The sequence below is a fragment of the Ipomoea nil genome, unplaced genomic scaffold (genome assembly GCF_001879475.1).
Source record: "Ipomoea nil cultivar Tokyo-kokei standard unplaced genomic scaffold, Asagao_1.1 scaffold0216, whole genome shotgun sequence".
Taxonomy (NCBI): Eukaryota; Viridiplantae; Streptophyta; class Magnoliopsida; order Solanales; family Convolvulaceae; genus Ipomoea; species Ipomoea nil.
Window position 1 is genome coordinate 728,919 of NW_017616644.1, and position 18,598 is coordinate 747,516.

An 18,598-nucleotide genomic window follows, 5' to 3' on the forward strand; every position below is an offset into this window, starting at 1 on the left:
CACATGGAATTTTGCAAAACTAGCAACCGGCTTAGCCTACCCTACGGGATGATCCTAAGTTGGATCATGGAGAAAAAGGGGGTGGATCTGAGCCACACAGAGGTCAAGACCGCGAATGGGATGATTTTTAATGCCCAGAACCTCCGTCGCAATGATATCTACTACACCGAGGGAGGACAGTATGTCACCCTCGAGGAAATTTGTCTCAAACCCGAGGAGGAACATAGAGAGTTGGTTGACCGATTGGACATCTCCAACAAAAAGCTTAAATGGGCAATGCAAGATTGTGGGGGACTAGAGGGAAGTGAGGATCAGGAAGAGGATAACGAGCCTAACCCACCGGCACACACACGATCGGGAGGAAACCCAAGGGGACAAAGCGAAGACTCGGTCAATGAGCGTATCCTAGCACAACTCACCCGGCAAAACCAAATCATGGAAGAAGGGTTCTCGTCCTTAATCCACACGACACGCACATTAGATCAGAGGGTGGCAGCAATCGAGGCCACCTTGGGCACTCGCAGGGCATCCAGCTCCGGAGCAGGAAACCAAGGTAGACCCAAACTTTCCTATCACCACGACACCAGAAGTCCAATCTACCCCAACAAAGACAAAACGTGGGGCCGCGTTCCTAACCAGGAGGCCAAAATATGGGATGTCCGGGGGTGAAAGAATGGATTAAAACACCGGGCTTCAGGTACGAAGCCCCTTGTAAGGGGGGGATAGTGTAACACCCCATGTTACGACCCCTAAAACCAATTAATCATTTAACCAACTATCCAAAGAAAGAATTAAATTACAATAATTAATTAGGAAAAGGCCCACCATAGTCCGTGGGCCCTCACCCCTAAAATCCAACCCCTAGTCCTAAAAGGAATAGAGTTAGCAAGCCTATAGTAATTGGGCCCTAACTAGGACTCTTAGATATATAAATAGGGGACATAGGAGGCACCTAGAACCCACACCACAATAATCTCTCACCACACAAGGAGCTCCAAGAATTCCCCTAGGAGAAATCAAGAAAGAAGAAAGACTTAGAGAAAGATCCTTCATAGCCAAGGAAATTAATTAAGGCTAAGAGGTAACCCATGTCTCAACAAAACCTATTTTCTTAGCTATGATCTCTCCCTCTTAGGCATCCTCCTATATTCTTGTGTCTTGACGAATTGTTATGATATTGATGATGTGATCTTGATAATTGGTGATATGGTTTTATCTTGATAATCTTGATGATAATAAGGGTTTCTTGATGATTGTGTAATGTTCTTGATGAATCTTGATATTTCTTGATATTAAAAGATGGGTTACGTTCTTGATGATTTAATTGTGATTAGAGCCCTAGGATGTAACGTGAAATTTGTATGGTGTTATTCTTAATGTATTGGGTGGGAATTCGCATGTTTGGGTGTTAATTATGTTTAGAAAGCATGATAGGATAGGTGCCGCATGTTTCTCGCTTTTGATCCGTTAATTGTCTACGTGTTGTCATCAATTGCGTTTAAAGGTGTCTAAGCATGGTTTCGGGTTCCACAAAGGTTCCCGGGACGTTATTTGTGAAAAAGAGTCAGTGGGGGATAGGTGGGGGTAGGGGACCCGCCACCTACCCGCGGCCAGGTTTAACGTCGCCGGCAGCGGGCAGGCGACTGCCCGCCGGGCACCGCTGCCCGGAGACTTGTCGCCGGCGGGTGACCCTTCGGGATCCCACTTCGGCTGGAAATTGTCCCACTTCGGGATCCCGGCTTCCCCGTTTGATGTTCCCCCGACCCCCGTGGTGTCCCAACGGACCCCGTCCATCGTGCCTATGTCTAGTTTGATGTTCGGGTACCATTCGTAGGTTCAATAAGTCATATATTGCATGCTAGTTGGATTGGTATCCCGTTGGCCTAGGTGTAAGAAGTATGAACCCCTTAGGAGTATTCTTAGTATGTGGATGATCACGCATAGGTTTCGTTATACGATTTCTCCCCCTTCCCAATGTGTCAATGTGGGTTGCATGTGTTTGCTATGTGTTATGTGTGCATGAAACCCCAATTTGGTTGCGATCAAATTGGTTATTCCTGAGCTGCAGTTCAGAAGCTGGCTTCGGTCAGATTTATACTTTCGAGCTGCGGTCCACCATTTGGTTGCGATCAAACGTTTTACATGAGCTGCGGTTCATATTCCTGGCTGCGGTCAGATGACTACTCTTGGGCTGCGGTCCATTGTTTGGTTGCGATCAAACATTATGATGAGCTGCGGTTCATCGGTCAGTTGCGATCGACCCCTCCGTGTTGCGATACGGGGCAGGGTGCTGCGGGGCCGTGTCAGAGCTATATGCGCTGACCCTCATGTATGGGCATGCGATTGGTCTTGTGGCGCTATCAAAGTGTGCTATGTGATGAGATATGGATGGTTTGATGTTACGAATGTTATGAAAGTGTGACCATAGGATACATGCTAGTAAACCGTATATGTTTGGTTATGACTATTGGCTGTGCTTATCTTTATCTGTCGAGTCTGTTCCATATGCTTGTGAATTATATGACTGTTGACTGTGCTTATCCCTGTCTGTCGAGTCTATTCCGTGTTTTAAAAGCTAGAGTCTCTTAGGATATATCTTCATGCTTCGAAATGGTTTTTCTTATATCTATATATATGCCTATATGTATTGTATTTCAACGCGTTGGAGTAGGTTACCAGCATCTCTCGCTGAACAGATATATTTGGCTTTCAGGCACAGAGGAGTAGACATTGGAGCGCGCTAGAGTCTTGGAGCGTAGAAGTAGATAGTTTCCCTTTCGGTCTGCGTGTCATGCTTATGCATTTACATTATTGAGGATATTAGTTAGTTAGCCTGTGCACCTGAGTTCTCTAGCTCAGGTGTGGCATAGCACCCCGTACTCTTTATATTATGTTTTGGGATTTAATGAGAATTTACCTTTATTATATAAGTCTTAAAAGTTAAAAATTTTCGGGGTGTTACACCATCACCTGAAGGAAGAGAGAGAAGCAGGACATCGTCGGAAAAACTCAACCTCGTCGCAACGCCCGCCAGCGTTTGCCGTTGTCTTATGCCGCAACGCCTCAACTCCCCGCCGTCGATTCACCAGCGTCACCAGAAACCAGAAAGCCAGCACGACCGGAGAGGGAAAAATGTCCTTGGCAATGTCCTCCTCGCAGCAAAGTTCTCAGCAGAGAATTCATCAACATCACCCTTCGTCAGAGTCGTCAGCCATGAACCAGGCGCCACCACTGTGCCTCGCTGCAATGCCAAAAAACGCCTGCCGCCGGCGATCCCAAATCGTGACGCCAATAACCAACGCCCACCGTCGCCCACATAAAGCTCGCTGTTGTTGCTCATGGAAACCAGCGGCGAGAGGGAAAAACAACGCTAATCGATCGGAGCCCAACACTAGCTGCATCGTCGATAGCGACCAGAAAACTGAAGCTTTAAAAAAAAAAAAAAAATCTTCGTCGCCGGCAGAGAAAAGAAAAAAAATGAAATTAAAAATAATGATTTATGCTAAAAATAATAATTTTCAGTAATCCAAATATTCATATACAAAAAACTTAATGTATATGAAATAAATTTATATTGTTTTTAGGCAAAACAATCATCCAGGCAGAGATTAGTAAAGGCTCTGATACCAAATGTGAGATCTAAATATGATCTAACTGTATATAGAATAATCTACGAGAAACTTAACTCTTAGTAGCGGAAGTGGAAGCACTGTAGATCTCCAGACATAGTTGATATCCTGTTGTTTTGCCTCTTGAATGGTTGACCTGCAGGGTGTTAGCCGTTTTGTCTCATACTTGACTCAGAACCCTAGATGGTGTACTCGTATTTTCTGAGCAGCATGAGTACCATAATAATGAATAATGTATCTTGTATCATATCAATACATGCTTTATATAGGCACATTGGTGGAATACAGATTTAAACCTAAATGTCCAGTCCAACCAATTACTTAATGGGCCTAGTCCACTTGCACCACATAAGTAAGACCCATAATATATATATTATATTATACGGCCAAAGTCTTACAGTCAGCAAACTCTGATTGGGAGGTTGATCAAGAAGTTACTTGTGAACTACCTACGGATGCAGGGAGGAACTGCTACACCGAGAATGGCTTTCTTTGGTTCTTCTACTCTAGCGGAATGTTAGAAGCCAAGACTTGACCGTCACTGGTTGGCTGGTATTAGTCAGCAAACTCTTATTTATTAGTCAGCGAACTCTTATTTAGTAGTCGGCAAACTCTGATTGGGAGGTTGATCAAGAAGTTACCTGTGAACTACCTACGGATGCAGGGAGGAACTTCACTCTATAAAAAGTATATTATCCTCTTCCATGTATAAATTGATTGCTTTCTCTCCTTTTCTTTTCAAGCTTCATTAATGAAATAATATCTTCTCTCTACATGCCTTTCTCTCCTCTGTTCCCGGCTCTCTCCTCGTCATGGTATTAGAGCCACCACGACAGAACACCTACGCCACAGTGGCTGCCTTCTTCCAATCCGGAAGAAGGCAGCCATAGGTTGAGTACCTCTACAACCTCATCATGTTTGGATCGATACACCATTCAGAAGAGTGGCCTGAGATTGAAACGATGCTGCATGCACCATTTCTTTTCTTCTTCATTTTCAGCAAATATTGAAGCTCTAGAAGGATCAATGGAGGCTGACAAGATTGATCCCTTGCCGGGACAACCTGCATGCGGGGGTGAAGTTTAATCAGTATGCGGGCTATGAAACCGTCAACCGAAAGGCCGGAAGATCTCTGTTTTATTACTTCGGGAAATCACCCCACAATTCTTCTACCAATCCTTTGGTCTTGTGGCTGACCGGAGGTACCAAACGCCAAACTCCTTCGGTTCAAGGTTTGTTCTAGGGCCGGTCCTATCATTTTATAGGCCCGGGGCACAGTAAGAAAAAAAGGCCCTATACCATATAAAAAGTTAACGTAAATATATATGAAATTTTAAACTCGATAAAAAATACTAATATCAAATAATTTGAAATAAATTCAAAAAATATCAATAATTTACAGTATAAAACTAATTAGAATATCATACTATTTTGATAAATTTATCAATAGCTTATAGGGAATCCTAAGCACCCCATTTGAATGATTCAGAAGTGAATTGTAATTTTTTACACTTGCACACTGCTACTTTTATGTAAGAGATATGTTTATATTCCAAACAATCTTAGAAACAGGTTAACAAGCTGCTTGTACTTCAGTCTGTTATGAAAACAACATTGTTTTATCTAATAGTTATTACTGCAAATCAGCTAAATCTACAATTGAAAAGAAGAGATATTCTCACTGTAGCACACTAGCACTTTTAAACAATTAAACCTAATTATATCAGTAATATCAATTAGCAATATGAACACTATCCTTAACACTAGTAGGCCTAAGTGGCTAAGTTATACACTTGTACATTATCTTTACACATTTTACTTTTGTTGCTCCAAATCTCCAATCAGGCAATCACTCGTTTTTCAATGCCTACATTTGTAACGTTTATCCGTTACTATTATTATAACATTAGGATAAGTTATGATAATATTCAGTATTTGATATGTGGTGCAACACTAATAACCTAATAACTAGACTACCATTATGATTAGGAGTCTGGTTAGGGTTTAGGAGACCTAAAGACAATCAACCACAATGATGGCCAGTGGTTATATAAGGTCACTAGTCCTCTCACTGCTCACATTACATACCTCATACACCATCTAGAGAGAGCTGAGTAAAGTGAGAGACAAAGCACTTATCATCTCTGCAGCAGTCCGGATCGCTCAACCGTAAGAAGAACTATGGCTGGAGGTTAGTACGATCCTATTATCACATATAAGATTATGCATGTGATATTTTAGTCTAACAGTTGGTATCAGTCGCCATAAATAATCTCTGCCTAGTTTTTTTTAATTGCTTAAATATTTGCACATTTATATATTTTGTTATATAATTGAGATACATGTGTAAATATTCTTGAGTATGCAATTAAATTTTCTGGACTGCTGAAAATAATTTTTCGCATTAAGAATTAATTAAAAAAAAAATTATTATTGGATAATTATTTTGGCCTACTGCTTCGCCATTTTTTCTCATGCCGACATCCATTCTGTTGGCGCTGCTTACGGTAGAAAATTGAAGAAGATGATGTTGTTATGTTAATGGGCCAGGTCTGGCCCAATTTGGGCTAGACCTGGGCTCATTAAGAAAAAAAAGAAAATTATATATATTTTTTTTAATCTGGGCCTGTTATGGTTTTGGGTCAAATCTGAATTGATATTTGGACTACATCAATTCATTCAGATTAACATCTTCATCATATTTGGACTTCTTCTAATTAAATTATCCAATTGAATTTTTTTTTATTAAGTCTATTATTAAATTATTATTCAACTTTGAATAATTATTCAGTTTTAATTTTTCAGTTGAATTTTTAATTTAATAATGTTTTTCAGTTTAAATTGTATTAAGTGTTGCAATTTAATTGTGGAGTATTTGTGAGTAATATGCATAATCTGAGCATGCTATTTATCTCTTTATTGCAATAATTATTTGATTGTTATAATTATATGCCTATAGAAAAGCATGTTCATTAAGAAAAATTTAGAGCCTTTTAGGTCTGAATTATATGCTATGCCTGAATTAGTGCCTTTTAGGTGAATTAGTGCCTTTCAGGTTAGATTATGCATATTATTACTCAACCTTCAGTTATTACTCCACTCGTGTTTTATAAAGTTCCTAAAGCACATTAAGTACATAAACAATTCGTAGTTTTACCCTATTCAAAGCCTTATCCATAGGTGAAACTACTCTTTAGATCTCTCAAACGATTTTACTTCAAAAATGAGAACACATGAATTAGGGAAGTTTCTTGGGGAGGAATACTAGTTCTATGGCCCTGGCTTAAAAGCCTTGTTGCTACTAGTCCCCTTGCGACGCTACTCTGTCTAAGGAGTTGGTATTTAACCGAGCTTCGTCTCGACCAACTTTCCTGGGAGTATACCTAAGGATTGTCTATCATATTTTGGTTTAATCTGTTTGATTATTAGGTTTTCTTGCTAATGTGATTATGTTCTTTGGTTAATTAAAGAGTAGCCACAGCATCTTTAATTTTTCCAAAATTACATATTAAGTTTTACTCACATAAAGCTAATGCAAGAATATTGTAATTCACTCTGCGTGATATGGCAAAATTTAGCCCACAGGCAATTTTGTTATATTTGTAGGGTGAATTAGGATGAAATACCATACTATGATCATAATTTGCCCACAGGGATTATGTATCGGCATATAGTTTTGGTAGTTTTGTCATTAAGGGTGGAAAAATTAAAAATCGCCCCCATTTCGTTTCCACCATTCAGTTTTGGTAAATTCATTATGCGTAAAAATTTAGCCCACAGGCAATTTTTATGGCATCCGAATTTATCTTTTGCATAATTTTACATTGGTAATATTGTGTACTTCAGTATCTCTCTCTAATTTTGTGCCTCGAAAATATTCTAACCAAGCTTTCAATTTTTCTTTTACAGTCACTCTTCCAATCACTCAATCAATAACAATTGATATTCCTATCCTCAATTATGACAATCACAAAGAGTGGAAAGACGCTGTTTTATTGAATTTAGGAATATTGGGGTTTGATTATGCTCTTCGCAATAAGAAGCCTGCTGAGCTTACTGCGGAAAGCACTGAGGAACAAAAAACGCTATACGAGCGATGGGCAACAGCCAATCGCTTAGGCGTATTCCTCATTAAGTCTAAAATTGCCAGAGAGATTCGTGGTCCCGTCGATGATATTGAGAACATTGAGCCATTACTCAAAGCCATCGATGAGCAATTTGTTGACGCGAATAAATCTCTGGCAAGTACCCTGATAATGAAGTTTATCAATATGCGTCTTTCCACTGTCAAGGGAACGCGGAAACACATCATGGAACTCAGGGACATTGCGGCACAATTGAAGAAGTTGAAAATTATTCTTCCAGATGCCTTTGTGGTGCACTTTGCACTAAATACCCTATCTCAGGAATATAGCGCGTTTAAAATTGCCTATAATACACATAAGGATGAATGGTCTATCAATCAATTGATTACCATGTGTACTCAAGAGGAAACGCGACTTGTAACTGAGCTTGGGGAAAGTGCTTTAATGGCCACAACAAGGCCTAAAAGAATGTCTGGAAAGCCTAAGGGACTTACCATAGCTGCTAAGGGGAAACTAACCCCGAAAGCAGACATTAAGAAGATACAAAAGTGTTTCTTTTGCAAAAAGAAGGGACACATGAAGAAAGATTGTATCAAGTTTCAGAAATGGATGTCCCAAAAAGGTAACATTTCATCTTCTTTCGTTTGTTTCGAATCTAACATGTCAGAAGTTAATACTAATTCCTGGTGGGTTGACTCTGGTTCAACAATCCACATTGCAAACTCTTTGCAGGATATGACAAAACTGAGACAGCCAAAGGGAACTGAGTGTAGCATCTTCTCTGGAAACAAGATTGCGTCACCAGTAGAAGCTGTCGGAGTTTGCAATTTAGTTTTGGACAATGGCTTTGTATTGACATTAGAAAAGACTTTTTATGTTCCTAGTTTTTCTAGGAACTTAGTTTCAGTATCTAGACTTGTACCCTTCGGATATTCTTTTGAGTTTAATACCAATAATATCAAGTTATTTCGTTATTCTACTTGTGTTGGTACTGGTACATTGTCTAATGGTCTTTTCCGTCTTAAATTAAAGAATGATTCAGTTTACAATTCTTTAGATGTTCAAAACGGCACCAAACGGTGTAGTATTAACGACAATTCCTCAATATTGTGGCATCGGAGATTAGGTCATATCTCCCTTGAGCGTATTAAAAGGTTGGTAAAGGATGGAGTACTTTCTACTCTAGACTATACTGACTTTGAGACTTGCGTTGACTGCATTAAGGGTAAGCAGACAAACAAGTCAAAGAAAGGTGCCAATAGAAGTTCAACGTTGTTGGAAATTATTCATACTGACATATGTTGTCCTGATATGACAATACCTGGTCAGAAATATTTCATCACCTTTATTGATGACTTCTCAAGATTTTCCTATGTGTATTTACTTCATCATAAACATGAAGCATTGGATGCCTTTAAATCATTTAAAGCTGAAGTTGAAAACCAATGTAACAGGAAAATACACATAGTTAGGTCTGATAGGGGTGGTGAATACTATGGTAGATATACTGAGAATGGACAAGCACCTGGTCCCTTTGCTAAGTTTCTTCAAGAGCATGGGATTGTTGCCCAATACACCATGCCTGGTTCTCCGGACCAAAATGGTGTAGCTGAAAGAAGAAACCGGACCCTTCTGGATATGGTGCGGAGTATGCTTAGCAACTCTAAGCTTCCTAAGTCGTTGTGGGATGAAGCGCTTAAGACGGCAACGTATATATTAAACCGTGTTCCAACCAAGGCTGTCCCTAAGACACCGTTTGAGTTATTCAAAGGTTGGAAACCGAGTTTGCAACATATGCGTGTTTGGGGATGTCCGTCTGAGGTGAGGATATATAACCCACACGAGAAGAAACTTGATCCAAGGACGATTAGTGCTTTCTTTATTGGATATGCACAATCTTCTAAGGGTTATAGGTTCTATTGTCCATCTCATACTACTAGGATAGTGGAATCAAGGAATGCTAAATTTCTTGAAGATGACTTGATTAGTGGGAGTGATCGGTTTAAGGACTTAGTTCCTTCCTTCGATCATATTGACTCTCAACCTTCTATGTCATCTGGTGGGGTTGTACTTATCCGCAGTGCTCCTTTAGTTATGCCTGCAGATATACCACCTACCGTTGAGATTCCACAAACTGTTGAGGATCAGCCTTTGGAAGAACCAGTTTAGGACTTGCAGCAACCGCCTGAATTAGATTTCGAGCCAATGGTTGAACCAACTCAGGATATACAGCAAGATTCTGAGCCGATGCAGACTGAACCGATTCAAGAACTGCCACCAGTTCCTGAAGAGGTAGTTGCCCCGCAGCCTGTACAAGGTGATGAGGGTCCAACCTTAAGACGGTCTACTCGGGTAAGGCGATCAGCAGTTCCTAGTTATTATGTTTCGTATCTACAAGAATCTGACATAGGGGCTGAAGATGATCCTGAAACATTCTCTCAAGCCACAAATTGTGCACAGTCTGACTTATGGTTAGAAGCCATGAAAGATGAGATGAATTCCATGAAGGACAATGGAGTTTGGGATCTTGTTGAGTTGCCTAATGGGGCCAAGGCCATTGGCTGTAAATGGGTTTTTAAGACTAAAAGAAACTCATTAGGCAACATTGAGAGATACAAGGCCCGGCTTGTTGCCAAGGGATTTACTCAAAAAGAAGGAATCGATTACAAGGAGACTTTTTCTCCTGTATCAAAGAAAGATTCACTTCGTGTCATTCTGGCATTAGTTGCACATTTTAATCTTGAGTTGCAACAAATGGATGTGAAAACCGCTTTCCCAAATGGTGATCTAGAAGAGGAGGTTTATATGAAACAACCTGAAGGTTTCTCTTCTAGGGGTGGTGAGCATTTAGTATGTAAGCTTAAGAAATCCATATACGGTTTAAAACAAGCCTCCCGTCAATGGTACATCAAGTTCGATGGGGTAATTTCTTCATTTGGTTTTGTTGAAAATCCCTCGGATAACTGTATATACCAGAAGGTGAGTGGGAGTAAAATTTGCTTTCTTGTTTTATATGTGGATGACATCTTACTTGCCACCAATGATAAGGGGATGCTTCGTGATGTGAAACAATTTCTTTCTAAAAACTTTGATATGAAGGATATGGGTGATGCCTCTTATGTTATTGGCATTAAAATTCAGAGAGATAGGTCCCGGGGTATACTGGGTTTATCTCAAGAAACCTATATAAACAAAGTTTTAGAGAGATTTCATATGCAAAATTGTTCACCGAACGCTGCTCCCATATCTAAGGGGGATAGATTCAGTTTGGACCAATGTCCGAAAAATGATTTGGAGAAGGAATCCATGGAGAACATCCCTTATGCTGCAGCAGTTGGATGTCTTGGATATATCCAAGTCTGTACGAGGCCGGATATTGCTTTTGCGGTTGGAATGCTAGGGCGTTACCAACACAATCCGGGGTTGGACCATTGGAGAGCTGTAAAGAAGGTTCTAAGGTATCTCAAAGGAACCAAAGGTTACAAGCTTGGGTTTAGGCAGACGGACAATTTAGATCTTGTCGGTTATTCAGACGCGGACTTTGCTGGCTGTGTTGATTCTCGAAAATCAACTTCAGGGTGCGTCTTCATTATGGCCGGTGGGGCTATCTCATGGAGAAGTGTTAAACAGTCCTTAATAGCTACTTCTACCATGGAAGCCGAGTTCGTTTCCTGTTTCGAGGCTACTTCACAGGGTGTTTGGCTAAAGAATTTTATCTCTGGGCTTAGAATTATGGATTCTATATCTAAGCCATTGAAAGTCTACTGTGACAACTCAGCTGCAGTCTTCCTAGCTAAGAACGACAAAAGTGGAAGTCGAACTAAGCACATCGACATCAAGTTCTTAGCAATTAGGGAGCGTGTCAAAAATAAAGTTGTATTCATTGAACACATTCATACTGAGTTGATGTTAGCAGATCCCTTGACTAAAGGCATGCCACCATTTAAGTTCAAGGATCTGATTCAGAAAATGGGACTTTCGCCCAATTTGTAATTTGTATATATACATTCAGTTTTAATAAAATTCTTTAGCATTCAGACATTTTCTCAATTAAGTGTGTACACCTTCATTTACTTTATATTGATGAGAAAATGTACTTCAGGGACTTGGAATAAACATAGGGTTTATTTCGTTGGGTTTTGTTTCCTAATTAAGTGCTCAATGGCAGTTTGCATTTGATCATAATGGATACTACTCGTGCTAATGAGAACATATCATTATGGTTGGTGTTTTTCTGTTATTGAGTGGTAGTGCTTGCACCAAGTGGGAGAATGTAACGTTTATCCGTTACTATTATTATAACATTAGGATAAGTTATGATAATATTCAGTATTTGATATGTGGTGCAACACTAATAACCTAATAACTAGACTACCATTATGATTAGGAGTCTGGTTAGGGTTTAGGAGACCTAAAGACAATCAACCACAATGATGGTCAGTGGTTATATAAGGTCACTAGTCCTCTCACTGCTCACATTACATACCTCATACACCATCTAGAGAGAGCTGAGTAAAGTGAGAGACAAAGCACTTATCATCTCTGCAGCAGTCCGGATCGCTCAACCGTAAGAAGAACTATGGCTGGAGGTTAGTACGATCCTATTATCACATATAAGATTATGCATGTGATATTTTAGTCTAACAACATTGTCACTACGACTAGAGTATATTACAGTTTATTAGGAAATACCGCAATAGGCATGGCCTCAGATCATACCCATTTCTCATCAAAATATCAGACAATTTAGGCAAATTTATGTATTCCCATCATTGGCACCGTCAACATATACACAGTAAAGTTGAAATAAAAAGAATAAAAACGAACAAATACATGATCACAAATATAGAACTTTAAATGATAAAAAACATGCCAACTAGTAAAATTGTCGGCCTCTTTTCTGTTTTATGACAATAAGAATTATGAAATTATCGTATTATGATCGATGACGACTGACATACCGTAGTCCTTGCCACAGACTCTCCACCACAATAGAAGCAAGGCGAGCAGGAGTATGGATAAGGAAATTTATCAAGAGTACACAAATCCATTGCAGAACACCTTGTTTTCTCCGGTTATTCGACAATAGAAAATACTAATTACTGAGTTAGTTTACTAATTTTCTTTTGCTAATTTAGTTCTGATAATCTTGTTTCTAAAATTTCTTTGGGCGGCTGCTAGTTGGGCGATTCAGTGACTCTTGGGCTCCAAAATGGTGAGAGTCTGACTCCGACTCCTCGATCTCAGGAACAAGAAATGCAAATTTTTTTTTTGTTAATCAATCTATATATATATATATATATATATATATATATATATATATATATATATATATATATATATATATATATATATATATATATATATGTGTGTGTGTGTGTGTGTGTGTGTGTGTGTGTGTGTGTGTGTGTGTGTGTGTATGTGTGTGTGTGTGGGCCCACTTCAAGATGGGCCCTGGGCAAGGGCCCAACCTGTCCTTGCCCAGGGCCAGGCCTGGTACTTTGTTCCGTTAGAAATTAAAGTTGTGTCTTGTCATTTGTTGAGAAATGCAGGGCCAGGATGCTCATCTCTTGGATCCGGAGCACTGGATGAGCTTGGACCTTTCAGAGTTAAGAGCGATGGAAAAATGTTATATGAAAACGATTACTCATGGAGCAAAGGTATGCAATATCAGTTACGATCATTACTACAACTGCATAAAAATATATTTCAAACTATAACTTTATATGAGAGATTGATAAGATTTACCGTATTGCATGTACAGTGGAAAATATGTTATTCCTGAAATCACCGGCCGAAATCGGATTTTCCTATTCCAACACCGGCTCCAACTATAACACCACAGGTGACAAGAGTTCAACTAAGGATGCATATACCTTTCTGATCAACTGGCTGGCGAGATACCCTCACTACAAAAACAGGGATTTTTATATAACGGGAGAGAGCTATGGCGGCCATTTTGTTCCTCAGCTAGCTTACACCATTATAGCTCACAACAACAACAACAACAACAAATCAAATTGACCATTCATCAACCTCAAAAGAGCTATGGCGGCTATTTTACTTTATTGCATCAACCATTCATCAACCTTAGGGCTATGGCGGCCATTTTAATTCTTTACTTTACTGCATCAATAAAAGCATCCACATGCAACGATTGGTGTTGCCTTCTTCCGGACTGCAAGAAGGCAACGATTGTCGTTGCCTTCTTCCAGTCCGGAAGAGGCAACATTTGCCGTTGCCTTCATTGGCTCCTTTGGTAATCGTATGTGTGATTCTGTGATTGAGTCTTGATAGAGCCTTGCTTAGGATTTATGTTGTGTTTATTTGATAATCTTGATGATCTTGATATTGTGATTGATTATATGTGTGATCTCGTATTTTAATTATGTCTAGAGCTTGTCCCTAGGGTTTATATCGTGAATCTCGTTGTTATGATGTTCTTGGTATATTTGGGTGGGATTATGCATGATCAGGTGTTGAGTCTAGCCTAGGGTTCATCTTTAGGACTTTGCATAAAGATTTCTTGATGTTCTTGAGGTTCCGGATGCTCCCGGACCGTTATATGATTGTTGTTGAGTCTTGACATGTTTAGGAATCGTGTTAGAACTTATTTGGAATGATTCTTGGTTTAATTTCCGTTAATTGAATCCATGATATTGTTGTTGTCTGTTGGAATGTGTCTAGACATGGTTTTGGATTCCACGAGAGATCCCGGGACCGAAAAGTTGCTTGTGTATCAGTGGTGGTAGGTGGGGGGATGAACACCCGCCACCTACCCGCTGCCCCGTTGCCCCCTTTCCAGCGGGCAGGCGATTGCCAGCCGGGCACCCGCTGGAACTGTAGGCCGCCGTCGGCGGGTGGTCCTCCACCTGCCGCCCACCTGCTGGAAATTGATGGTAGGTCATGATATTTTTCCCCGTTTGTTGTTTCCCCGTGTCCCGTTGTGTCCCGTTGTACCCCGTTTGTCGTATATGAGTCTCGTTTGATGTTTTGAATACCGTTCTAGGAATTTATGTGTAGTGCGTGTCGTTGTTGTTATGTCTTGATTGTTATTGATTGTGTATGTGTTGATCATGGTTGCAGTAGGCGCTGGGCGCTAGTCGGGCGCCTGGGCAGCGCCTAGCGCCTAAGCGGCCTAGTCGGCGCCTAGGCGGAATCTAGGCGGCGCTAGGCGGTCGCGAAAAAAACAGTAGCAGACTTACAATTTGACAATTTTAATGAGGCTATTTTCAACATTTAATCAAATAACACATCCAAATAAATGACATAATGACAATTCGTAAGTCATAACATCAAAAGAATATTTAAAAAAAAAAAACTCAAATGAAATACCCAAATACTTCAATCATCCAAAGAATGAAAGTATCAAACTAGTCTACGAGTTTATATATGTCATATTATATGTATATGTCATATAAATGGAAAAAATTAGCAAGGTCGAGTCGGTCGGGTTAACTCGACTAACTCGACAGAAATTGACGAGTTAACTCGGCGTAATCGGACGAGTTAGGCGCTAGGCGGGCGCCTAGGCGGCCGGTCTCCTAGGCGGGAGCCTAGGGCAGAAATCACCAAGGCCTATGGGCGCCTAGCGCCTAAGCGCCGATTACTCGGTGCCTAGGCGGGATTTTTACAACCCTGGTGTTGATTGATTGGATGATGATGAGTATCGTGGTCATTGCGCAATGACCGGTGTGACTAATGATAATGATGATGAGATTGTGATTGATGGAAATGAATTGTTGGCTGATGGCTCAACGAGTGCCCGGTCATTGTACTAAAGGTACAGACCTAGCGGTTACTGTGCTGAAGGCACAAACCCACCTTCGACTAGCTTGTCGTTGAGCATGGGTCAGGTTATAAGTGCTGCGGTGCCATGTCGGGGCTATATGCGCTGACACCTTGGCATTGGTACTAGAGGTACGGATCATGCGAATGGAACTGCGGCGCTATCATGATATGAGGTGATTGATAGGTGGTTGGTCGATGGGGGCATGCAGTTGCCCGGAGGATAAGGGAGGCGATATAAGGGTGGCCTGGAGGTATAGGTTGGAACTGATATAAGGACGGAGGGGAGCCACAAGGTTGGAACTTGGTATAAGGTTGGAAGATGGATTGTGTGCCTTGATGATTACCTGTTAATTGATTGTCTTTGAATTCCATTGTTGTCTCTATTTGCTATTTATGAGCTTATCTGTCTATTATGCCTTGTATTGCGTTCTTAGGATGCATGCTAGTCTTTATGATCGTTCTATAGTGACAAGTCTATTGTTATGTCTTGTGTTTTGATCTTGGTTTAAAGCTAGAGTTGCCTAGGTTATATATATATTCCAGTATCAAAATGATTTTCTTATATCTACCTATATTGTACTTAACGCGTTGAAGTGGGTTACGAACATTATTCGCTGACGGTTGTTACACCATATGTTTTTCAAGTACAGATCTGTAGCTTCAGAGTGCGCTAGATGGACACGAGGACCTAGCTTTGATAGTTTAGTATTGGTTAGATGGCCTGTGAACCTTGGGTTGTATCATGGATAATTATTATAGTTTAGGCTTGTTTAGTTAGTGTATCCCGTGCATCTAGGTTCTCAAACCTAGATGTGGCATAGCACCCCGATACTTATGTTGTTAGTTTCGCTTTGTTTGGATGAATTATGATAGATTTGCCTTTATTTCATAGACTTTAAATATTTTAAAATTTAGGGGTGTTACATTTTAAGTCTATCATTTTTAACTTAGACTTGTTGAAGTACTAAGTCAATGATACGATATCGGTTTTCGAAAATAGACGTCGTATGTCATTAAAAAAAGTTGACATATATCCGATACGATGTCAATTTTTATCTTTTTGTTTTTAATTTTTTAAAAATTATATACGTCGCTTTTTTGAAAAAACTAGAGTCGTATCTCTTTATTAAAAAAAAAAAAAATCAAACGATGTTAGTTTTAAAAATAATAATAATGATACAACATTGGTTATTCCAAAAAACCAACGTCGTATATAAATGAAACGCATGACCGGTTCCATTTATCCCGCTTCGCATTGATGGACATATCTACCCCGCATCTCAGTGATGAGACCTATTGCTGATCGGAAAAAAAATGAAAAACTCCTGGGCGGCTGTTTGAGGTTTTGTCCGTTAGAGTTATATCCGCCTAGAGTTATATCCACCTTACATGCACAATCTCGCCCGATCGAGTTTTACATCTATTCCGCATCTTAGTGATGAGCCCCTCTTGCATGTCATTAAATGTTGACATGTTTAATTTAAACTTGTAAAGTTAATTAAATTATACTTTTACCAGTTGTTTTTACTTTAATAATAATAATAATAATAATAATAATTATTATTATTATTATTATTATTATTATTATTATTATTATTATTATTATATCACATAAGTTATTCCAATAAACTAACGTTGTATATAAATGAAACGCATGACCGGTTCCATCTATCCCGCTTCTTACCGATGAGACCTTTTGCTGATCGAAAAAAAATTGAAAAACTCATGGGTGTTGCCATGTTTTGCCATGTTTTTCTCCCTACAAGATGCCTTTTTTGGGATGGAAAAAAAATTGTGTGTTGTAACATGCCCATGCTGTGCGGGTGTTTTTTGCTTCGATAACAAACTCAAAATTGTTTTATATTTATATTATTTTTAAATAACACGAATTTGTTGATTTATGCAAATCAAATGTTTTTTTTTCTTTTATTTGAATTTTTCCATTTTTTATTTAATTTTGTTATTTAATCTTTTATATGTTATGCAATAGTGTAATTTTTTATGTAATAAATACTTTTAATAACATATTATAATAATTAAACTTTTTGAATTATCAATTAATTTAAATGTTGACGTGTTTAATTTAAACTTGAAAAGTAAATTAAATTAGACTTTTACCTGTTGTTGTAACTTTAAAAATAATAATTGTCAATATCTAAACCAATAACTAGCAATGGCAAAGTCCAATTCTAATTGTTTTTCTACAACATTTTTTCGTTCCATCATTATTTAGCATTCGACAATTCGCAACGGTAGAAAATGATAAGGTTGCCCAACAATTTACTTTTATCTCTATTGGGCATCAATTAAAGCTATTGCACAACGCACAATGCTTGTGTCCCGGCTAGTAATAATAATAAGTGGTATAATAGTGGTGGTCTGGTGGTGGTTGTTGTATAGTAGTGTTAATGTGGTTGTGGTGTAGTGGTAGTGGTGATAGTGATGTTATTTGTTATATAATAATAATAATAATAATAATAATAATAATAATAATAATAATAATTATAATAATAATAATAATAATAATTATTATTATTATTATTATTATTATTATTATAATAACTTGTGGTGGTATGGCGGTGGTGGCAGCGATAGTGTGATGGTGGCAACAGCGGTGGTGGTGGTAGTGGGTCTTGTACTGGTGGTGGTGATGATGGTGGTAGTGAGGTGGTGGTGGTGGTATGGTGTTGATGGTGTTGGTGGTGGTGTGGCGACAGTGATTGCGATAGTATGGTGGTGGTGGTGGTGTGATGTTGGTGTAAAGGTTGAAAAATGATTTCCCAAAATAAAAAAAGCAAAATTATTTTCCTCCAAAATAAGCATATTTTTCAAAGTCAACCGGAAATGACTTCTGTTGACTTGATTTTCCAAATACTGAAAACCGGAAAAGTTTTCAGGTTTTCAAACACACCCTTAATGATGAAGTGCGTAGAATATATAACTTTTATTCAATGCATATTGCTAGAACAAGCTAGGCATTTTAATGATTGAGGAGCTTAATGACTAGTTCAATTTCATTAAAAGAAAAAAAAAAAAAAAAAAAAAAAGATACAACAATTCACACCGTACCCCAGATCAACCAAAACGATATGA

At 39.0% G+C, this 18,598-nt stretch overlaps 1 long non-coding RNA gene across 1 annotated transcript; it reads left to right on the forward strand.

The window, feature by feature from the left end:
• Positions 1 to 4,773: 4,773 nt before the first annotated feature.
• On the forward strand, positions 4,774 to 13,560 carry LOC109192872. The gene is made up of 3 exons (XR_002056163.1): positions 4,774 to 4,831; positions 13,267 to 13,374; positions 13,479 to 13,560. It is a non-coding gene; the product is annotated as an uncharacterized LOC109192872 (long non-coding RNA).
• The last annotated feature ends 5,038 nt before the right edge of the window (positions 13,561 to 18,598 follow it).